The following is a 25,664-nucleotide window of genomic DNA, read 5'->3' as shown; positions in this document are numbered from 1 at the left end:
GTACAAAGAGATCTGTCCTGCAAAATATCACAAACATATTCAACACTAACCATTACCAATCCCCAACAACGACGCCATAAACTTGTAAAGGTATAGATTGATGGTTCTAAATAAGCACATGGACAGTGATGAATGATGGAAATGGAGTGTGGATGATGTGTTATGCTTATTCAGACTTTTATGCGATACTACTTCTAGATATATGCGTTATTAATGAAATGTTGGTAGTATGCTATGCGTTGTCACAAGTTTTCTTGCTTTGAAACCAAGTATAATTCCACCGCAAGTTTTTCAGAGTGATCCGAGGTCGAACATAGGGATTGCGTAGTTAATGCGTTACGTTCGTGATATATGCGGCCGAGGGTTTTTCAATTAATAAAAGATTGGTTTATACAGGTATTAAAAGTTGCGATAAAGTAAAATATTATGGTAAAGTAAAGTTGCAATAATAAAATAAAAGTGCATAAAAGTAAACCTAAGCTATTATGATACAAGATACAAGATACTGATACATGATACTGAGTTTGAGACTGATTGTGAAGATTATACAAAGGGTCGTGTTATGCGGTGGCAAGTCTTTATGTATGAAACAGAAATAGAAAGGGTAATTAATATAAACATCGCAAGTTCATTAATTGCGTTAAAGATATAATTACGATTCCGCTTTCCCTTGCTGTACACCTCTAGGTGTTCGGCCGTGTTCCCACATCTTTATGATGAAACAGAGATGAACGTAATGAATGCAAGGTTGCTTCCATCTCTGGAAGTACTTCTTGCTTTAGTTAACGCATTCTTCCAACCTTCTCTCGACGGAAGGAATGGCATCTTCACTTCTGCTCTCACAGGTGAAGATGTCGTCTAGCATGCTTTAGCTAAACATATTTATTTCCTTAGCACAGATTAATTTACTTGTTAGATTCAAGTTAATTACCAAGGGATTAAGAAAACATCGTGGAGAAAGCGATTAATGGAGGAACGGAAATAGACAGAAAGATGGTGATGAAAATGATCATGACATCAATACTAATATTTAGCATCTGATACATGGTGTGAATGATAGACTAAGAAGATGAATACAATTGATGATAAAGAGATAGAAAAAAATACAGAAAAGTGCCAACATCTTGACATAGATCTGGACGGTGGATTTGCTTGTCGGCGGATGGAGTGGATGAGGATAAGAGCTTCCCTCACAGACTTGCTCGTTCGGTAGAAGTGACCTTGGTACAGAGCTTCCACGGCGGGGATTGAAAGGATTTGCCCTGAGACTCACCTCTCGGCCTTATCTCTTAAATCTTCCCGGATCTTCTTCGATCAGGCTCTTTAGACCAGTTTCTCTCTCAATATACAAATATCAAAATATGCCCGTATCAAGTATATTTTCCAATAGAATTTTAGAGGTTATTTATAGGCTCAGCTTTGACTCTCTATAGTGTGGACCCCACTTTATTGTTATGGAAATTCTGGAAATGGTGGAGTGAATATTCCTTCTGTTACGCGATCAATTCCGTCAGAAATGCACAACGATCAGCTGTACACGTGTCATGATCCTCTGCAATTGCGTTACTCTTTTGCATCTTCGATTGTGTGCCCACATGCGGTTTTTTTTTATTACCGCATGCGGTTGAAGTTGCGTTAATCGCTTAGCTCTTGATCGATTGTCGCATGCGTCGTCATTGCATTGATCATCTATTCATTTATGGATGATTGGCACAATGCGACGTAGATGCGTTGTTCTTTTTATCTTGAGCCATGAACGCATGTGGTGACTTGATTTCCTGCAAAACAGACTTGAAATATTCTTTTCTACCATCGCAATGGTGTCTGTGGGTGTATTGACGACAATTTATAATTCTTGCATTTCTTAGCTAATTTCTCTACAATTGACGCAACTTTCCTTTCTTTTGGCCGCAATATCTAAATAAAGCAGTATAAATAACTTGTATTTCTACAAGTTATCATATCCTACAAGGATCAGATCCTTATGTCCATACACAAGCATGTAGTCCCTCATTCTCCGAAGATACTTGAGGATCGTCTTGACCACCGTCCAGTGATCAAATCCTGGATTGGATTGATACCGACTGACTATCCCTACTGCATAGTAAATGTCACGTCTAGTACACAACATTGCATACATCAAGCTTCCTACAATAAAAGCATAGGGAATCCGTCTCATCTCCTCAACATCTTGAGGTGTCTTAGGACATTGATCCTTAGACAAAACGATTCCATGCCTGAAGGATAACGTACCCCTCTTGGAATCCTGCATCCTGTACCTGATCAACATTTGATCGATGTACGATGCCTAAGATAGGGCTAACCGTTTGTTCTAACGATCCTAAATAATCTGGATCCCTAGAACATACTGTGCCTCACCCAAATCTTTCATTTGGAACTGGGCAGCTAGCCATTTCTTAATGTCAGTCAGATACCCAACATCATTCCTAATGAGTAGGATATCTTCCACATATAGTACGAGGAAAGCTACTGAGTTATTGATGATCTTCTTGTAATCACAAGGCTCATCAACGTTTTGATCAAAGCCAAAGGACATGATAGTAGTGTCAAATCTAATGTTCCAAGATTTATATGCTTGTTTCAGCCCATAAATGGACCTATTAAGCTTACAAACTCTTTGTTCTTGATCTGAACCCTTCTGTTTGAGTCATATAGATGGTCTCCTCAAGATTACCATTAAGAAAGCCAATCTTGACGTCCATTTTCCATATTTCATAATCATAAAATGTGGTTATGGACAGGAGAATCTGGATAGACTTGAGCATGACAACAGGTGAGAAAGTTTTCTTATAGTCAAGTCCCTCGACCTGGGTATAACCCTTTGCCACGAGTCTAGCCTTAAAGGTTTGCACCCTTCCATCTACACCTCTCTTTCGCTTATAAATTCACTTACACCCAATAGGTATTATCCAATCAGGTGGATCCACAAGCTCCCAGATGTTATTGAAGTACATAGACTCCATTTCCTGGTTCATGGCTTTAACCCATTCATCTTTGTCAACATCCTCTATTGCTTTCTTAAAAGACAATGGATCCTCGACCCCATCATTTGTAATGGCATTTTGGGCTTCAGTCAAACCCATGTAGTGATTCGGTGGGTACATAGCCCTTCCACTACGTCGAGGCAGTCTTAACTCTTGAACTTGTTGACTAAATGTTCCGACGTCAACAACTCTTGTTGATCTGTCGGCCTATTCAACAACTCTTGTTGAACCCTTAGCAGTCTCAGTCTCACTAGAGATCTCATGCAAAACGAGCTTACGCTGTGGCTTATGATCCCTTATGTGGTCTTCTTCTAAGAAGATAGCATTTGTAGAAACTAACACTTTGTTCTCACTCGGATCATAGAAGTATCCACCTCTCGTTTCCTTGGGGTAGCCTACAAAGAGGGAAACCTTCGAATGCGGTTCCAATTTCTTTGGGTAAGTCGCCGGCACATGTGTCGGACAACCCCAAATTCTAAAGTGGCTTAAACTACCTTTACGTCATCTCCATAACTCAAAAGGTGTTTCAAAAACACTTTTCAAGCAAACATTGTTCAGGATATAACATGCAGTCTCCACTGCAAAACCCCAAAACGAGTCTAGAAAATGAGCGTAACTCATCATAGACCAAACCATGTCCAACAAGGTTCTGTTTCTCCTTTTTGATACACCATTTTGTTGGGGTGTATCAGGGGCCGAGAATTGGGACACAATCCTATGTTCTATCATATAGTTCTATAATTGGAGGTCCATATACTCTCCACCACGATCAGATCGTAGTGTTTTTATCTTCTTACCTAACAATTTTTCAACTTTAGCCTTATACTCCTTGAACTTGTCAAGGACTTCAGACTTACGTTGCATTAGGTAGAGATACCCAAACATTGAATAATCATCTATGAAAGAGATGAAATATTCATACCTACCTCAAGTTCTAACATTCATCGAACCATAGAAGTCTGAATGTATAAGCTCTAAGGCTTCCTTGGCTCTATAACCTTTTCCAATAAAAGGTCATTTGATCATCTTGCCTTCGAGGCATGATTCACATACCCACAAGGAGTTTTCTTATAAACTCTTTAGAAGTCCACTTTTCACCAACTTCTCAATCCTATTAAGGTTGATGTGACCTAACCTAAGATGCCAAAGATGGGCGTTTTCCTTAGGAGAAACATTTGGTCTTTTAGCTGTTGTTGCCGTATTGAACATTTCAGTATTAAACAAGGCTTTTATGGCTAGCGGCCTTAGTACATATAAGTTACTTTCCATTGAACCATAACCAATCTCTATTCCATTCTTGAAAAAAAATACTTTATTCTCAGAAAAAGAGATGGTATAGCCTTATTCAATGTGACAAGAAACCGAGATTAAATTCCTCTTAGTATGAGGAACTACAAAAACATTATCCAGCAACAGATTGTTGGATTTTATGTCCTGAAACTCGTAGTTTGTAAATTAATAAACTATTCTGTTTTCTTTTTTTTTTTTTTTTTTTTTTTTTGATAAAATGATTATTGAAATTGTAATCTTGAATCCAATAAACTAAGGTCCTAAGGCTATTTAATGTAGTTTGAACTTTATGTAGTGACACAAATGTGGATCAAGTTCAAATATATAGCTAAAATGGTCTATAGTATATAAGGTTGGGCGCCTTATTCTGGGGATACTATGGATGCGGCCCATTTTGTAGTTAGTACAAACGATGTGATCCTAAAACGTTTATGTGGAGAGATGAAAGTGGAGGCATCCTATGTAAAGAGTTTACATAAGACTGAACCATGAAATAGTCACTTTTTACGTTCTAAATGTCGTTTTATGTATAAAACTGACGATTTTATGATTCATGACCTAGCTAACTTAATCTTAATCCTGAGCTAACTATGAACTTTTGTTCACTTGAAATTATCCTTAGATTTGCATAGGTGAGGGCAGCTCATTATCCTGACCCAATAAGCCTCCCATTTCAGGGGTAAGGTCAGGTGGATAGCAGGGAACATAGGGTACAAGACGGAATTCACTCCTACCCGTTATTGGGATAGTATATAGACTGTTCCCTTTAGTACTGAATCCAGGTCTTGAACAAGGGGCCCCACCCTCTCTTTGGCCCGAGAGGGGTTCGGTTTATAGGTTGGACCTTAAACCAATTGTTCATTAGAGGATCAGTGGAACTTAAGGAACAAGATATAGTCTTGGGGGTAAAACGATTTTTATGCCCCAGCCGAGATTACGAACAACCTGTGAAGGATTAGCTTACTAATCTGGTTATATCATATGGACACAAATATATCTATAGTGAGGGGAGTGCAACGACGGGACTATAGTGGAATGACCTGTTAGTTAACGAATGTTAATTAGCTCCGTCTAAAAGAGTTTTAGCCAGCTAATCTCGGATCGTTGGAGCCCATGATCTATAGGTCTATTAGGTTCCTCTACTAGCTCATATGGAATAAACATAGAACAGTATGATAGAATAATTCGAATTGTTCGAATTAGGTAAAGTAAGAGAAACTGACAAGTATATGTGATATAGTATTCAGTTTTTCAGTTTAGAGATATAGCTTTAATATTTAAATGTGAGTTAAATATCAAGAATATGAATATGTTCATATTCGGAAGCTCGGAAATAATGGAAATGGTCAAAGATATAAAAAGTCAAATAGTTGACTTTTGACTTTGAAAAGTCAAACTTTGACCGACCTTATATTCAAATGTGATTTGAACTTCGAGAAAATGAATACGGATTCATGTTCGGGAGGTCAAAATTAATCAACATGGAAAAAATCATAAAAAGTCAAAATGTTGACTTTTTGGTCAAAGTTTGACTTTGACAAAATAACTATTTTGCCCTTTCACTAAAGTTAGTGGGAAAATCCAAACTTTGTTAGATAATTCCACCAACAAAATAGTGGACTAGGTGTTGGCTTATAGTGGAGACATTAAGCCCACTAAGATAGTGGATTATAGGTGTTGGGTTTTTATGGATTTGTTTCATGCAAATGTTGCATGGCTTTTATCTATAAATTAGGCTTTCGATTTCGATGAAAAAACTTTTTCCATTTTGCCAAAATTGTTTCAAATTTGGACTTGAAAAAAACACTATTTTGAGGAAAAGATAACCCAAACCCAAAAGAAAAATCCATTTCTTTTTCTATCTCTTTCTCTCTCTCGGTTTCTTCATCCACTGGGTCCCACAATCCGATTCTAAGTCCAGAGGATAGTAGGTCAACTCTAGGGGTGGTTTGAAAGAGTTCGGGTCAAGATTCAGTGAGGAAAAGTGGTTTTTAGGAGCTTGAAAGGTAATTTTAATTTACTGTTTTTTCCTTCAATTGCATGTTTTTTTTCCTTTAAATTAAAAGCAATTAGAGTGTAATTAGATCCTTTTTCCGCTGCGTATGTCTCGTGTTCTATCATGTGGAATCAGAGCATGCTTTAATTACGCTTCATTGCTTTTGGTGGGTGTTTTTTTTTTCCTTTTTATTCAAAGGTTGAATGAAATATGGACTAAAGTGGATTTATTATGATTTTGGCATTGTTTTTCATTAAATTTTTTGTGGAAATTTGTAATTTCTCACCTGTTTATGAGCATTAATGTGTGAAAGAGGGTCTGTAAATTTGTTGGAGTCGTTAGAATTGAAATTAGGTTGTAATTTCTTGATTCCAGGAGAGAGGACAGCAGCAAAATTGAAAAAAATGGCTCACAGACCCGAAATAGCAACCAGACTCGAGAAGAGAGCTCCCAAACCCGACCCGAGTAGCAGTCTGACCCAGTTTGGAGAAGCCTCGCGTGCTCCAGTTGTCGACAAGTTTCGACTCGTTCCGCAATCTGACCCAAATCGCCGCCCGCGCGCCTCCCGCCTTGTGTGACCCGCACGCCCGTGCGGTCTGTTGCTCTCAACCCGTGCGTTCCATCGTTTCGACTCGCCCCGCGTCTCTGTTGACCATGCCAGCGAGCGTTGACCAGCCGGTCCAGATGGTCTGAATCGGTCCGTTTGACCTGGTTGAGCCGGTTTGACAGATTCAACTTGGTTTTTGATGTTTTTGGGTCGGTTCGAGTGGTTTCTGAGCGGTTTGAGATGGTTCAAAGTGTTTGAAGCCGGTTTCGGGAAGCTGGTTGTTGATTTGTGTAATAATTTAGTTATTTATTTGTTTAATACCAAAATCGGTCCACTTTAGTGTTGTTTACCTATTATGCATGTGATGTATAATGTTGTTTGATTATGTGTGCATATAGTATGCCATATAGTTTTAAAACCCCATCATAGGAAAAGCATGTGACATGCATTTTTTATATGTTATAGGTGTTATAAAATATATACTATGCATGCTTAGTTTTAATGTAAGTGTTATATTAAAGCATGTTTGATTGTAGGAAGCATGTTATAGATGAATGCTCTAGGGTTAAAATTGTTATAATTTATTTTATAATTGTTATAAAATAACCTAGACTTCTAAAATCTATAACAAAGATAAGATGCACGCTCATTTAGGGTTAACCGTTGAGCAATCCCAATTTTCATAGAAAATAGGTCGATATCTTGTAAAACCGAAGTTATAAGAAAACTCACCCGACAAGATCTTGGCAAAAAGTCAGATCAGATGACTAAGGTTGAAGGTTTTTAAGTTGACGGTTCACGGAACACCTATTACATAGAGATTCAGCCGGCATCTGAGTTAGGTTAAACTAGTTTTATGAGCATGCGTGAGCGGTGTGAGGTAATAAAATTTGTTTATCACCTAGACATCGTAGGTTAAAAATCCAGTATAAAAGTTATACTTGGATGAATCACCTAGACTTAGGATATGTTTAGTTAGCCGAAATGTATCGCTAAGTATTTTATACCCTAACCGTCTAGAACACTTCAGCTGGAGAGAAGTAATGTACTTTTAGCTCTAGCATCCCTAAGAGTTCACACCGTGAGATTCATGCTTGGCTTTGGGCCACCCTGGGAGTGAACTCCATTCGGAGAGTGTTTGTATGAGTCAATACCAAAATGAATAGGGGAAGTTGTTCATAGTAAGTGGGAGAAGAAAGTGTGTCAACACATCCTACGGTCTCTACCATTAGGTCGCACCGTGAGATTCCTATAATGCACCTGCATGTTTGCCCTGGAGGGACCTTACCAATCGGATGGTTGTATTATAGGATTCGAAACTCTGTGAACTCTAGAAATTGATAGGGTCTCTCAGGTCCATTTTCATTCTTGTCTTTCCAACTTCGGACCATAATGATTCTGATCTTTGAGGTCTGAAAATGGAGGGTCACACTTACGAGAATTACTAAGTGTTAGTAAATTCTTGACCAAAGTAGTGATAACTGAGTTACTATAGGAATAAGAGTTATTCTGGTGATAGTATCTAGTCAAGAAAGTCTTGGTTCAAAAGAGGAATAATCGACTGCCCTTTGGTGGAGGTTACTCTAAACTTTTGAAATATCGTTGCAAAATATAATAATGAAGGGTACATTATTAGTTTTATTTTGCTAAACTTGATTGGATTTAAAAGTTTTTTTTTTACTAAAAATGATATGTTTTTCTTTCAACATGACTAGCTCTTTAGTTTAACTATTAGCTTCTGAAAAACATAATGGCAACAACTACTCAACAAGGAAAACAAATCTAAATTCAACACTAGTAATAGATGATCTGAGATTTGTCTTAACTGAGGAATGTCCTCAGGCCCCTGCCTCGAAAGAAGCACAAGGTAAATATGATTTACTAGTTGCTGAAACATGTTTAGTAGAGTATGATACATCAACCTAGATATTGGATTTAGGAGCCACTAATCATATTTGATTCTCTTTTTAGGAAACTAGTTCCTAAAAAAGCTTGAAAAAGGCGAGATCACCCTCAAGGTTGGAATAGGAGAGGTTGTCTCGGCCGAAGCAGTGGGAGACTTGAAGTTGTTTTTAATGATAGATATATCATACTTAAAGATGTTTTGAATGCTCCTAAAACGAGACAGAATTTAATATCTATCACATTATATTGGAACAAATGTATAAAATATCTTTTGAGGTTAATGAAGCGTTCATTTTCAGAAAAGGTATTCAAATTTGTTTTGCTATACTTGAAAAAAAACTTATATAAGTTAAGACCAACTAAAGCAAAATTTGTCTTAAATACTGAGATGTTTAGAACAGCTGAAACTCAGAATAAAAGATAAAAAGTTTCTTCTAAGCCTATCTATGGCACTTAAGACGTGGCCACATAAATCTCAAAAGGATTGAGAGATTGGTTAAGAATGGACTCCTAAATCAGTTAGAAGATAATTCTTTACCTTCATGTGAGTCTTGTCTTGAAGGAAAAATGACTAATAGATATTTTACGGGAAAAGGTCTCAGAGCCACAATACCCTTAGAGCTCATACATTCGGACCTTTGTAGACCAATGAATGTTAAAGCTCGAGGTGGGTATGAATATTTCATCAGTTTTATTGATGATTATTCAAGGTATGGTCATATTTACCTAATGCATCACAAGTCTGATTCTTTTTAAAAGTTCAAAGAATATAAGGTTAAGGTTGAGAACTAGTTAGGTAAAACAATTAAGACACTATGATCAGATCGAGGTGGGGAGTACATGGACTTAAGATTCCAGGACTATATGATAGAACACGGAATCAAGTCACAACTCTCTGAACCTAATATGCCATAGAAAAACGGTGTATCTGAAAGAAGAAACAGAACCTTGTTGAACATGGTTCGCTCAATGATGAGTTTTGCTAAGTTACATGATTCCTTTTGGGGACATGCATTAGAGATTGCTATCTATATTTTGAATAACGTTCCCTCTAAAAGTGTTTCAAAAACACCTTATGAGCTATGGAAAGGGTGTAAAGGCAGTTTATGTCACTTTAGGATTTGGGGATGCCTGACACACGTGTTGGTGCAAAATCCTAAAAAATTGGAACGTCATTCAAAATTATGCCTATTTGTAGGTTATCCAAAAGAAACAAAAGGTGGTCTATTTTACGATGCTCAAGAGTAAGGTATTTGTATCGAAAAATTCCACATTCTTAGAGGAAGACCAAATAAGAAGTCATCAACCTCACAGTAGACTAGTATTGAATGAAATTTCCAAAAACGCTACAGATAGAGCTAGTTCATCTACTAAAATAGTAGATAAAACTAGTACATCTGGTCAGTCACATCATTCTCAAGAGTTGAGAATGCCTCGACGTAGTGAGAGGGTTTTTCATCAGTCTGACCATTACTTGGGTTTAACAGAAACACAAGTCGTCATACCTGATAATGGCATAGAGGATCCATCGACCTATAAACAGGCGATGAAAGATGTGGAGCGTAATCAGTGGGCCAAAGCCATGGACCTAAAAATGGAGTCTAAGTACTTCAATTCTGTCTGGAAACTTGTAGATCAACCAAATGATGTAAAATGAATTGGTTGTAAGTGGATTTACAAGAGAAAACAAGACCAAGCCGGTAAAGTATAGACTTTTAAGGCTCGACTTATGGAAGAGGGTTATACCCAGAGAGAGGGAGTGGACTATGAAGAATCTTTCTCTCTCGTTGCCATGCTTAAGTCGATTAGAATACTCTTATCCATTGCCACCTTTTATGACTATGAAATTTGGCAGATGGATGTCAAGACAACCTTTCTAAACAGCGATCTTGAGGAGAGTTTCTATATGGCTCAACTAGAGGGGTTTATTGCACAGGGTCAAGAACAAAAGGTTTGTAAGCTTAAAAAATCCATTTATGGGTTGAAACAAGCTTCTAGATTTTGGAATATAAGATTTGATACTGCGATCAAATCTTATGGCTTTGAATAGAATGTTAACGAGCCTTGTGTTTACGAGAAGATCGTCAATTCTACTATAGCGTTCTTAGTTTTATATATTGATGATATTCTACTCATTGGGAATAAAGTAGGTTACCTAACTAACATCAAGAAATGGCTAGCAACGCAGTTCCAAATGAAATATTTGGGAAATGCACAATATGTTCTCGGGATTCAGATCATTCAGAACTGCAAGAACAGAACACTAGCCATGTCTCAAACAACTTATATAGATAAAATGTTGTCTACGTATAAGATGTAGAATTCCAAAAGAGGTCTATTACCTTACAGATATGGAATTAATTTTTCAAAAGTCAATGTCCTAAGACACTTCAAGAGGTTGAGGATATGAGGTGCATTCCCTATGATCATTGGACTGCCATAAAAAATATCCTCAAGTATCTTAGGAGAACGAGGAACTACATGCTCGTGTATGGTACTAAGGATTTGATCCTTACCAGATACACTGACTCTGATTTTCAAACCGATAAAGATGCAAGAAAATCTACATCGGGATCAGTGTTCATTCTGAATGGAGGAGCAGTAGTGTGGAGAAGTGTGAAGCAAAACTGTATTGCGAACTCCACAATAGAAGCTGAATACGTAGTTGCATGTGAAGCAGCAAAGGAAGCAGTATGGTTGAGGAAATTCTTGACAGATTTGGAAGTTGTTCCAAATATGCATCTGCCTATCACTCTATATTGTGATAATAGTGGTGTAGTTACAAATTCAAGAGAACCAAGAAGCCACAAGCATGACAAGCATATTGAGCACAAATACCATCTGATCCAGGAGATTGTACATCGTGGAGACGTTGTAGTAACCCATATATCTTCTGAGCAAAACATTGATGATCCTTTTACAAAGGTCCCCACGGCTAAAGTGTTTGAAGGTCACCTACAGAGTCTAGGTCTACAAAGTTTGTAAACTAGGACAAGTGGGAAAACTTTTGGGTATATGCCTTAGTTTATTGTATTCATATGTTTGTTGTACTCATATGTTTCTCACTTAGATTCAACATTGTGATACTCCACTAGGAGTTTTAGTCCAAATGGGAGTTTGTTGGATTTTATGTCCTAAATCTCGTAGTTTGTAAATTAATAAACTTATTCTGTTTTGTTTTTCGATAAAATTGTTATTGAAATTGTAATCTTGAATCCAATAAACTATGGTCCTGAGGCTATTTAATATAGTTTGAACTTTATGTAGTGATATAAATGTGGATCAAGTTCAAATATATAGGCCAAATGGTCTATAGTATATAAGGTTGGGCGCTTTATTTTGGGGACACTATGGATGCGGCCCATTTTGTAGTTGGTACAAACGATGTGATCCTAAATCGTTCATGTGGAGACATGAAGAGGAGGCATCCTATGTAAAGAGTTTACATAAGACTGGACCATGAAATGGTCACTTTTTATGTTATAAATTCCGTTATATGTATAAAATTGACAATTTCATTAATTGATGACCTAGGTAACTTAATCTTAATCCTGAGCTAACTATAAACTCCTGTTCACTCGGAATTATCCTTAGATCTTCATAGGTGAGGGCAGCTCATTATCGCTGGCCCAATAAGCCTCCCATTTCAGGGGTAAGGTCAGATGGATAGCTAGAAACATAGGGTGCAAGACGGAATTCATTCCTACCCGTTATAGGGATAGTAGATAGGTTGTTCCCTTTAGTACTGAATTCAGGTCTTGAACAAGGGGCCCCACCCTCTCCTTGGCCCGAGAGGGTTCGGTTTATAGGTTGGATCTTAAACCAATTCTTCATTAGAGGATCAGTGGAACTTAAGTAACAAGATATAGTCTTGGGGGTAAAATGGTTTTTATGACCCAGCCGAGATTATGAACAACCTGTGAAGGATTAGCTTACTAATCATGGTTATATCAAATGGACACAAATATATCTATAGTGAGGGGCGTGCATCTACGGGACTATAGTGGAATGACCCGTTAGTTAAGGAATATTGATTAGTTTTGTCTAAAAGATATAGCTTTAAGATAAACCGACAAGTATATGTGATATAGTGGTCGATTTTTTAGTTTAGAGATATAGCTTTAATATTTAAATGTGATTTAAATATCAAGAATATGAATACGTTCATATTCGAAAGCTCGGAAATAATGGAAATGGTCAAAGATGTAAAAAATCAAAGAGTTGACTTTTGATTATGAAAAGTCAAACTTTGCCAACCTTATATCCAAATGTGATTTGAATTTCGAGAAAATGAATGTGGATTCATGCTCGGAAGGTCAAAATTATTCAACAAAAAAAAAATCATAAAAATTCAAAATGTTGACTTTTCTGTCAAAATTTGACTTTGACAAAATGACTCTTTTGCCCTTTGACTAAAGTTAGTGGGAAAAACTAAACTTTTGTTGGATAATTCCACTAACAAAATAATGGGCTAGGTGTTGGCTTATAATGGAGACATTAAGCCCACTAAGATAGTTGATTATAGGTGTTGGGTTTTTATGAGTTTGTTTCATGCAAATATTGTATGGCTTTTTTCTATAAATTGGGCTTTCAATTTGGATGAAATTTTTTTTGCCATTTTGCAAAAATTGTTTTCAAATTTGGGCTTGAAAAAAACACTATTTTGAGGAAAAGATGACCCAAACCCAAAAGAAAAATCCATTTCTTTTTTCATCTCTTTCTCTCTCTCGGTTTCTTTATCCACCGGGTCCCACAATTCGGTTCTGAGTCCAGAGGATAGTAGGTCAACTCTAGTGGTGGTCCAAAAGAGTTCGGGTTGAGATTCAGCGAGGAAAAGCAGTTCTCAGGAGCTTCAAAGGTAATTTTAATTTTCTGTTTTTTCCTTTAATTGCATGTTTTCTTTCCTTTAAATTAAAAGCAATTAGAGTGTAATTAGATCATTTTTCCGCTGCGTATGTCTCGTGTTCCATCACAGATAACGTTTCTTGTTAACAAATAACTTCAGCCTGCCTACAACAATGACTGAAACAACCTCACCAGAACTGACTCGAAGAGTCATCTCTCCTTGTGGCAACATTTTCCAGGAACTGAATCCTTGGTAAGAGGAGCTAAGATGATTGGTAGCACCTGAATCAAGGATCCAAGCAGAATCATCATTCTCTACAAAACACGTCTCCAAGACCAACAAATCGATTTACTGTGTTGTCTTCTCTTTTCAGAGTAGTGGGATCGAGGTCATTTGCCACAAAATACATTTCACATGATTCTTTCCACTATAAGTAGTCGGTCATTTTAAAAGCTTTAAACAGAAATACTAACGAGTTTCTGAAAAGAAAAACACATTGACCTACGTTAGATTTTAAGCAAATAGACATTGTAAAACAAAACAACATCCAATAAGGTTTTAGCAAAACTAATATGAACCCCATGTGACATCTAGTTGCATAATGACGCTTCAAAGGTTTAGGACAAAAGCCGTTGAAGGGAGGTGAGAAGTTCTCAACCAACCATTAATACCAGAACAATTCTTGCTCCTATAAGGACTAACAATCATTGATTTGGCCAAAAGATCATTAACTTACTTAATAATTTCTAGTAAGTGTGAACCCGCCATTTTAGGCCCCAGAGGTCTGCCCCAAAAAGCCAATCCGACGGGAAAAAATCCGATTAGGGAAAAACCTAAGGCGATCTTATCCATTTCTGGAGTTCATCTTGATCTTGACCAACTGCACAAAACCCATCAGAAGGGGAACGCTCAAAGGTGACACGAGGGAGTACATAATGATCTCACGGTGTGAACCAATAACAGAGACCATAGGATGTGTTGACACACATCTTTCACCCACTTACTATAAACACTCTCTCCATTCACCTTGATATTGACTCATGCAAACACCATCCGAAGGGGGATGCTCCCAGGGCACCACGAGGCCAAGCATGAATATCATGGTGTGAACATACAAGGAGAAACGTGAATGGAATCATAGACATATCAGATATATCTCTTACTCCCACTGAATATTTTATAACCTATGGTTTAGCTTACTTAGAAAAAACACGACTAAGGATTTTAACTAAATGACTTTTAGGTTTTCCCAAGAGTGGGATATCTCCACTTTCTATCAAGTAGCTCACTCGTTCTCCACTCTTTTCATGATTCAATCTTCCAAGCATGAGGTGCATTTCATGCAACTATCTTCTTTGCATGATGGTCTTGCAATAAATGGAGAAGATTGGGCTAAGAATCGAGCATGCATTTGTTGAGTTTTTGCTGAAAAACTTAAGGTTGAAGAAGGTATTCTTCCATGGTGCAACAATGACTTCTTCTCCAAATTCCCTTTGTTCAAGCTTATTTGAGTCCCACAACTCAATCTAAAACACTAGGAGAATAGTAGTGAAGGTGATGAAAATAGAGGCATGCGTTTCATCATTGAAATCGTAATTGGTGAAGAAAAACAATGCGGTGACTTACTAAATTAATCAATGTGTAATGATTGTGCCGACTAAAGAGGATGCGATGATAAAATTATCAAAGTTAAAATGCGATGTGAGAATGCAAAATTTGGAATAGACAAAGTCAAGGAAAGATACAACCCCCAAATTTGCTCTGTCGTCTGCCTTATTTATGATCGCATTCTTCTTTGCTGCGATCCTATTTTTGCGATTGTGATGGCTGAATAAACTAGTCACATATTTCGTGTATCTCCTCCGCAATCGTTCACCACGATCATTGCAAAGAAAACATAGAGAGGGTAAAAAATATAAATGACAGAGTTAACAAAATTTTTCTCTATTTTTTTTTTTTTTTTTGAGATGCAAAAAGTAAAGAGGATATAGAAATGATAACGAATATATAAAAAGGTAGATTCAAGTTCATGAACTGAAGATTTCAACAGATACTTCAAAAAGATTGCATCCCTGATAAATTTGAGTTGCATAATAATATAGGGACCGCTTATTACTTTCAATCTGGGTTCTTTACGTCCAAGGCAACTTTCTCTTCTTTTCTCGATCTTCTGGAGTGTTGATTGCCTCAATCCGGAGCTTTTTCAGTAACGTTCATCACGATTTCTCCCTTGTGTACATCAATTTGAGCGCGACCAGTCGATATGAATGGTCGTCCCAATATGATGGGCGCATCTTCGTCCGCTTTATGATCCAAAATGATGAAGTCTACCGGTAAAATGAATTTTTCAATTGAGACTGCAGCATCCTTCAACTCTCCCTCGGGGTGCACTCAGGATCTGTCCACGAGTTGGAGAGTCTCTGTTGTGGGCTAGTTTTCCCACATTCAATCGTTTAAAAATTGATAGCGGCATTAAGTTTATACTCACCCCAAGATTGCATAGTGCTTGACCAATATAGACCCCTCCAATTGAGTAAGGTATCGTGAAGCTTTCTGGGTTGTACATTTTTGGTGGGATCATAGTATTTAACCTTTGCGTTACTGCCACTGTAGCGATTTTTCCTTCATCATTTTATTTTTTTTCAATCTTTTTGGGAGTGGTGGTAGCTGCACTTCTTATGTTTCGTGTTCTAGAGGCTTGAAGGTGGACAAAACTTCTGGGTTTATCTTCTCGGGCTCTTCTGAATCATATGGGTTAGTCTTGGTGGGTTCTTTCGCTTCTTCCGCTTTCATTTTTTCACTTAGCAAGGATACTGCTAGGCATTGTTCCTTTCCTGTACCCCAGAGTTGAGAGGGAGCTCAGTTGAGCTCGGCAACACTCCTTGCGGTCTACTTTTGAGCTCGCTCGCAATCTGTCCTATCTGAATTTCAAGATTGCGGATAGACGTTGCTTGGTTTTGAAGCATTGTTTCATTCTTTTCAATATATTGCTTCAGTAAGCTCTCCAAAGATGAAGATTGCGGTGCCTGTGAACTGCTAGCTTGATTTTGCGTTTGACCATTTGTTCATAGGAAAAATCCTGGTGGCCCTTCTTTTTGCACCATTGGTTGAAAATTTTGTTGATGATTTTTTTCACACGAAGTTAGGGTGGTTTCTCCACCTAGGGTTGTACGTATTGGAAAACGGATTATTCTTCACAAAATAGACAGACTGAGGGTTCCTCAGACCTTGAATACTCTTCCATTGGATAGCCTTCACCACAAGTAGAACAACTTGCGCTCGCTTGGTCGATTGCGTTGACTTGCCCCCTTTGCGTTCCTGGGCTGCTGATTGCGATTCCTTGCATCAAATTCATCATAGTAGTCATTTGGTTTTGAAGGGATATGATGGCCCCGTTTTTTATGTCATTGTCCTTAATTCTCAATCTTTGATCGCTTTCTCTCCAGTCTTCATGATTGTTGAAATGCGATCAAGTATATTCTTAGCCTCGTCGTAAGTTTTGTCAAGCAGACCTCCAGCTGCTGCCACATTGGCAGCCGTCTGCTATGCAGGGTTCAATCCGTGGTAGAAAATTTCCATTTGTAAACAATCTGGTAAGCTGTTATGCGGGCAATCTCTTACCAACCTTTTAAACCTCGCCCAAGCATCACTGAGCGATTCGTCAATATACTGTTCGAAATTAGTGATCAACTTCCTCCTTCTGTCGTTTTCTGTCGAGGGGGAAGTACTTCTTCATGAACTTCTCCACTACTTGTTCCCATGATGTAATCTTCTCTTGTTCGAGAGAATAAACCCATTTCCGTGCCTGGTCATATAACGAAAATGGGAATAGTATTAATCGAACCTCTTCAGGGAGATGTTTGAGAACACAAACATATTGCAGATCTCAATAAAACTCCATAGGTGGGCATGCAGATCCTCGCCACGCCTACCGCTAAATTGTCTGGTAGTTTGGATCATTTACAACATCACCGATTTCATCTCGAATCTCGATCTGTCTAAGGCTGGCCTCATAATTCCTGGTGAGAAATCATAAAGGTTAGGCGACACATAGTCCCGGATGGGCCTATTGCGGTCGTTCACTAATAGGATGGGATTCGCCATGGTATTATTTGCATTTGGTGCTCTATCTTCTGGTTGCTCCACCATGTTGGGATCTTTCTCTTGTTGACGTTGCGGCTGTTTCTTCTTTTTCTTCGGAAATTTCTCTCAATCTCTAGGTCGTAAATGAGCTCAGGATTTTGTCCTTCGGTCATACGACGCCCGCTTCTTCCCTTAACTAAGAAGAAGTAGTGCACAGAGACGGAGAGTCTGCATGAAAATAAAAAAGTTACCGTTAGCACAATCTGTATTGCCATAGTCCCAAACAACGGCGCCAAAAACTTGATGCATGGTTAATGCGATGAAATAATGGTGTAAATTGTGAGGATAGTGTGTGTGTTGTGCATGCAAGTTTTCTTAGCAAGATTCAAGTATAAACCCTACTAAGTTGGCTGGTAAGCCCAGGGTCGAACACAGGGACTATGAAAACAGTATGCAACGATGATTTCTAATAACTTTGCGATGACAAATAAAACAATGTGTTGGTTGTTATGTTTGTTTAATGTATAAATTCTATGCGGCGGAATTGAGAAAAGAGTCGATAACAACGGAAGTACAATGAGTATGTGGGGAAACGGGTTGAAAAGGGATTTAGCTAACACTTCCTAAGATTGCATTCATGTTATGCGATCATGCTACATACATACAACAACAAGTCATCTCTCAATGCAAATGCTATAGCTCTAGTTTTGGAACGCATGCGATGTATGCGATGATGTCTATAGGACTTATGTCTAAGCCTCTATTCTTGTCTATGCGATGATGAATAACACACACATAAACAAGGCGACCGCAAACTACCATAACCTATTTCTAAGGTGCATGCGATGCATGTTGGCAAACATAGCTTATCTCTAAGTCTCTATCTATTGCTTATGCAGATCTAATCTTGCTTTCTCAAGTCTAGATTCTAACCTAGCTCTCTCAAGTCTTAGGTTCTTTCTTTAAAATCTCTCTTGAGTAGCTCTAAAGGGGTGATGGACGCAACATAAGACAAGATAATCACATACAATGAAGATCTTAGGTCATGCTAGCTAAGTACTTCTCAACCGATTCGAAAGTTTAGTTACACATGCGTAATGTACAGAGAGTGAATAGATGTAGAAATGCAGGTTCAATTCTATAAATGAAATCAAAATATAGAATGACAATAGGAAATAAAGATAGATTGCCTGGTAGCAATTTCTTGCTTCCCAAGGCTTTTACACCATTTTTCTCTACTCTGCTCAAAGAATAATCTTGCTTTCATAAGAATTGACCCTCTCTCTATTTTTCACGCTCCTTAGCACTCTCTCGAGCTGACCAGGATGATCTTCCGGCGTCTTCTCCCTTCTCTCACCTCCGCCTTCTAAGTATAATAAAACTATGAACAAAGGCTAACTATCTTCTATATGTTGAACTCTCTATATGGCTCAGTTGGAATAGAACCGAACCGAACTGAACTGAACTGAACCCTTTAACGAAGGTGGCCTTCGGTATTTAAAGAGCTTCAGGGTGAAGAGCTTTTTCTCCCAAATGATTGCATAGATGGGATATCATTAATTCTCTGTCTAATGCACCAAATAATTGTCACTGAAAAGTTGAGTGTACTTTCTACAGTGTGTCGTTAATGGCTTGTCAACTAAATTCGGATTCGACCGTTATCAGCTTTCTATCCCATCGTGATTTATTAAGCTTTCACCTTGATGCGTTGGCTCTATACGACCACCTTCTTGAGCAGATCTTCGCGAACGCAAACGATCGCATAGCCTTGCAGTCGCAATCTCTTAATGCGCTTGGATGCTGAATTCCTTGGATTGCAATTCCGCCTTGCGCCAATGCATTTTCTTGCACGAAATACATAAGTTAGCTGCTTTAATGCGATGGACGCATGCGATCGCAATGTTCTAAACTTAATGCTTTTGGACACGATTTTATATATTTTTACTGTCGCAATCCTTCATTGTTTTACATGTTTGCGCTGTAATAGCGTGCATTTCTGCCCATTATCAAAAATCAGTGATCTTCTTCTCCATTTTCCCTTAATCTAAGCTAATTTGGAGTCCCATAACTCAATCCAAGGCACCAAGAGGATAGTAGGAAAGGCCTTGCGGTGGTTCACAAGCTGAATTGAAGAGGAATTGCAGTGGGAATTCAAGTTTTAAGTGTTTCTTCAAAGATATGTCATGAAACCCTCTTATTAGTTTATGAGCATGCTTAATCTAAGCCAAAATTAATAAATTAGAATGCTAGTTGCATTTTTTCTTACTCTAACAATTGGTATCAGACCATCATCTAAGCATTCAATTTGGTTTAATTTTGGCTTGGTGGGTGTTTTTTTACGAGATATATGAAAATAGTGCACTGATATGGTTTTTTAAGTTTTGGCATTAAAATTCTCTTTGATTATTATGTTAAATTTGTAATTAGCTCTTGATGTATGAGCTTATGTGTGTACTCAAGAGTTTGTAATTTATTTGGAGTCATTAGATTTGAAATTAAGATGTAATTGAAGAAGGAAGTGAAGAAGTTCGAGTTGCAGAATTCTGATGTTGAGCTTCTGTCCAGGCTACGTTGTAACGTTGCTCATATTTCTGACTGAGAGCTAGCGAGCAGTGAGATTGAACTGAGCGAGCAGCGAGATTTGAACCAATCCACGAGCGAGAAGCAAGATCTGAACCAAGCAACGAGCGAGAGTGGCGGGTTCGACCAGTTTGCCTCAGGTCCTATCCAGTTTGGCCTCAAATGGTTTTTGTTTGGTCCAATTCAAGCAATTCAAGTCCGGTTCAAGTAGTTCGAGTCTAATTTGTGGTGGTTCGAACGGTGCAGAAGCGTTTTGGAGCCACATCTTGCTGAATTTTGTAATAATTAGGCCTTTGTTTGCTTGAAAATGTCAAAACTAAAACCATATCAGTATGTGTTTAATTATTTATACATTTGATGTATGCTATAATTAAATAAATCTTATATGTGCATAAAATATGTCAAGTAGATTTAAAATCCAACCATAGGAAGCATGTTACATGCATTGAAAGTATGTTAAAAAATGTTATAATGTATAGTATGCATGTTTAGGGTTTCTGTTATTTAATATAAGTGTTATATTAAATATTGAAGGTCTTTGATGTATATTGTGGACGTTTAACATGTCTAAAATTTTGTAAGTTGTTATAAAATTGGGTTAGACATTTAAAATCCATAATAAAGAATAGTTGCATGCTCACGTAGATTAATCACCGGTTTTAATAGTTAAAATAGGTCGACAACTTGTAAAACTTGGGTTGCAAACTCAACCGATATATAATCCTATCTAAGGCTGGGGGTATTTAAATTGACGGTCTACAGAACACCTCCTACTTGGGGATTATAGCCGAATAATTGAGTGTTGTTAACCTGTTTTATGAGCAATATGTGAGTGGTGTGGGGTTTTAAAACTTTTTTATCACCTAGACATCGTAGGTTAAATCCAAATATAAACATTATACTTGGATAAAAACCTAGACTTAGGTTGCTTAATTAGCCAGAACAAGTCTAAGAAAATGTATACCTAGTTTAAAGTTAGAACACTTCAGTGGGAGTTTACTAACATATATGATATGCTATTAGAACACTTCGGTGAAAATAAAAATAACGTATATAATATGTTAGAATGCTTTAGTGGGAGATTAATAAACAAATATGATATGATTAATTTTAGCTCTTACGTCCTTAAGAGTTCACGATCCAAATTCATGTTTCACTTCATGTCACCCTGGAAGTGACCTCCATTCGGAATGTATTTACATGAATCGAGATTTTGGTGAATGAGGGAAATTGTTCACCGTAAAATCAAATGTGATTTTTTTTATTTTCATTTTCACATCGGAAGATGTTCACACCGTGATGTTCATGCAGCACTTCATGTCACCCTGGGAGTGACCTCCATTCAGAAAGTGTTTGCGTGAATCGATATCAAGGTTAAAGAGGGAAGTTGTTCAATGGAAAATCAAATATACGATATATTGATTTCAATTCTCACGTCCCTAGAAAATTTCCATTGTGTGATCCGTGTAATACTTCGTGTCACCCTGGGAGTGGCCTCCATTCGGAAAGTGTTTGTCATGAGGTCAAGATCAAAGTGAATGGGGGACGTAGTTCATAGTAAGTGGGTGAAGGATATGGTCAACGTATCCTGCAGTCTCTTCTGTTTGTTTGGACCATGAGATTCCTATATTGTTCCTGCTTATCATCTTTAAGTCGGTCTCGTTAGTTATTTAACGATGGCTATCCCCTCAGATGGTTTTAACATCGGATTTTAAACAACTTAAACTTCGAAAATGGATAGGATTTCTAAAGTCATTTTCCACTTTGACTTTCCAATTCGGGAGCATCGTTAGGGCTGACTTCTGAGGTCTGAAAACAGAGGGTTACACTTACAGAATTACTAAAGTGTTAGTAATTTCTGACAAAAAACGGTAGCTAAATGATGATAAGAATATGAGTTATTCTTGGGATTGTATTTAGTCAATAATGCCTTATTGTAGTATCATTGCGAAAATAATCTAGGGTACATTATTATTTTTCTAAAACTTGATTGGTTTTAAAAAGCAAATCACTAATAAAATTTGTTTATATTTTTCAAAATGACGAGTCTATTAGTATAATTGTTGGCATCTGATAAACTTATTGGGGATAATTATGCAACGTAGAAGTCAAACCTCAATAATATACTGGCGATAGATGATCTATGGTTCATTTTAACGGAGGAATGTCCCCCCATTCCTAGCTCAAATGCAAACCAAAATGTTTGAGATGCATACGACAAATGGATCAGGGCTAATGACAAAGCTCGTTCCTATATTCTTGCCAGCATATCTAATATCTTGGCGAAGAAACACGAGAGTATAGGTACTGCCCAAGAGATTATGGAAACTCTCCGTGGGATGTTTAGACAACCGTACTTCTCCTTAAGGCATGATGCTATTAAATACGTTTACAACTGCCATATGAAAGAAGGGGCCTTTGTTAGAGAACATGTCCTGAACATGATGGTCCATTTCAACGTAGCAGAAGTAAATGGGGTTGTCATTTACAAGAAGAGTCAAGTTAGTTTTATTCTAGAATCTCTTCCAAAAAGGTTTCTGCAGTTCAGTACGAATGCGCTCATGAATAAAATAGAATATAACTTGACTACTCTTCTAAATGAGCTACAGGCTTACCAGATTATGATGAGAGTAAAAGGTCTGGAACTGAAAGTAAATGTTACTACCACTGAAAAGAGAGGAACGTCCTCCAAAAAGCCTGATATTGCTTATTTTAGTCAAGAAGAACAAGGGGAAAGGAAAGAAGAAACCTGCTAGTAAAAGAGGCAAGGCTAATGTTGCAGATAAAGGAAAATGTTTCCACTGCAATGAAGAAGGGCACTGGAAGAGAAACTGCCCTCAATACGTTGCAGAGAAAAGAGCAGAGAAAGCAAACAGTGAAATTAGTTCTTGAGGATTGCTTGTTGTACTTCAGTTAACAAGTGGGAGATGTTGTAGTTGCTGTTAGAAGATGATCTTTTATTATTGTAATAAAAGTTATTTTGTCTTATTATAAAGAACAAATTGTATAAATTTTTTTGTTGTAAATGAAAAGTTCATTAGCAAAAGTTATGTTTGTTCTACTGCAAAGCAACTTCTGTTAGAACCAACCTAGTTAAAAGCCATTTGTAAATATTTAAGTATTTAAAATGGCTAGAAATCAATAAAGGCAAGTAGTTATTTAACCTAAGTGATAAGTTTACAACACTTGAAAATTTCAGTGTATAAAACTTGTTAGGTAAAATAAAACCGAAATACTTTGATTGGATCAAGGTAATAAGTATAGAAAGTTTGAGATTTTTAGGGCTATTTGATAGGGTATGAAATCCAGTGAAAACTTTCTACACCTAGTTGCCTTAATTATTTTTTTGAACACCAATTCAATTTTAAGGTACTTCTTAAAATCCATATGAGATATGGAGAACTCATAAAAGTTGTTTATGATATGTAAAAGTTGTTTACATAGTTCAGAAATCCAAAAAGATCGATATAAGTGTTAATATCGAACCGTTAAGTGTTGGAATATTGTTCGAGATCACCATGTATTATTTGTTTCCATAAAATCATGCATATTTCAATAAAGAGTTATTGATTAAAACTGACATTGTAGACAAAAGGTTGTTTCAGACAGGTCAGATACGTCTTACTCGAAGAGTTGAGAGTACTGATAACGGGCAGAAATGCAAGTTATTTATACTGCTTTATTTAGATATTGTAGCCAAAAGAGAGGAAAGTTGCTCAACTATATGGAAATTAGCTAAGAAATACAAGAATTATAAATTGTCGTCAATACACCCACTGACACCATTGCGATGGTAGAAAAGAATATTTCAAGTCTATTTTGTAGGAAATCAAGTCACTGTATGCGTTCATGGCTCAAGAGAAAAAGATTAATGCATCTACGTCGCATTGTGCCAATCATTCAGGAATGAATAGACGATCAACGCAATGACGGTGCATGCGACAATCAATTAAGAGCTTTGCGATCAACACTACTTCAACCGCATGTGGTAATAAAAAATAACACTGCATGCGAACGAACGATCGAAGATGCAAATGAGCAATGCAATTGATGAGGATTTTGACACATGTACAACTAATCGTTGTGCATTTTTGACGAATTGATTGCATAACAGAAGGAATTTTTATTCCACCATTTTTGGAATTTCCATAACAATAAAGTGGGGACCACACGACAGAGAGTTAGAGCATAACAATAGACGATCAACGCAATGACAGTGCATGCGACAATCAATTAAGAGCTTTGCGATCAACACAACTTCAACCGCATGCGGTAATAAAAAATAACACTGCATGCGAACGAACGATCGAAGATGCAAATGAGCAATGAAATTGCAGAGGATTTCGACATGTGTACAACTAATCGTTGTGAATTTTTGACGAATTGATTGCATAACAGAAGGAATTTTTATTCCACCATTTTTGGAATTTCCATAACAATAAAGTGGGGACCACACGACAGAGAGTTACAGCATTCATTTATAAATACCTTCAGAGAATTCACTGAAAGATATACTTGATACGAGGCTATTTTGATATTTGTATATTGAGAGAGAGGCTGATCTGAGTGCTGATCGGAGAAGATCCGAGAAGAAAAGAGGCAAGGTCGAGAGGTGAGTCTCAGGGCGAATCATTCCAAATCCCCACCGTGAAGCTCTGTACCTAGATCAACTCTACCGGTTGAGCAAGCCTGAGAGGGACGCTCAACCTTCCATTCACTCCATACGCCGACAAACGATTTCTCCATCCAGATCTGTGTCAAGATGTTGGCACTCTTCTGTATTTGTTTCTATCTCTATCATCAATTGTATCTCATCTTCTTAGTCTAAATCATTCACACCATGTACCAGACACTTGATTCTATAATTAAATGTCATGATCATTTTCATCTTCATATTTTTGTCTACTTCCGTTCCTCCATTAATCGCTTTCTCCACGATGTTTTCTTAATCCCTTGGTAATTAGAATGAATTAAATAAGTAAATTAGTTCATGCTAAAGAAATAAATATGTTTAGTTAAAGCATGCTAGATGGCATCTTCACCTGTGAGAGTAGAAGTGAAGATGCCATTCTGATCTGTCAAGAGAAGGTTAAAAGAATACGTTAACTAAAGCGAGAAGTACTTCCAGAGATGGAAGCAACCTTGCATTCTTTACATTCATCCCTGCTTCACCACAGAGATGTAGGAACACTGTTGATCATCGAGAGGTGTATGCCAAGGGAAAGCGGAACCGTAGTTGTATCGTTAACGTAATTAATGAACTTGCGATGTTTGTACTAATTGTCTTTTCTCTTTCTGCTTCGTACTTAAAGCCTTGCCACCGCATAACACGATTCTTTGAATAATCTTCACAGTCAGTCTCAAACTCTGTATCATGTATCATGTAACCTCTATCTTGTATCATCATAGCTT

General features: G+C 37.4%; 1 non-coding gene across 1 annotated transcript; it reads left to right on the top strand.

The window, feature by feature from the left end:
- Window positions 1-17,184: 17,184 nt before the first annotated feature.
- Window positions 17,185-17,291, top strand: LOC120070424 (small nucleolar RNA R71). The gene has a single exon (XR_005479917.1). It is a non-coding gene; the product is annotated as a small nucleolar RNA R71 (small nucleolar RNA).
- Window positions 17,292-25,664: the final 8,373 nt, after the last annotated feature.

This window comes from Benincasa hispida, chromosome 1 (genome assembly GCF_027475165.1).
Source record: "Benincasa hispida cultivar pf3 chromosome 1, pf3_genome.v1.1, whole genome shotgun sequence".
Lineage (NCBI taxonomy): Eukaryota > Viridiplantae > Streptophyta > Magnoliopsida > Cucurbitales > Cucurbitaceae > Benincasa > Benincasa hispida.
This window is presented reverse-complemented; position numbering and strand designations above follow the sequence as displayed.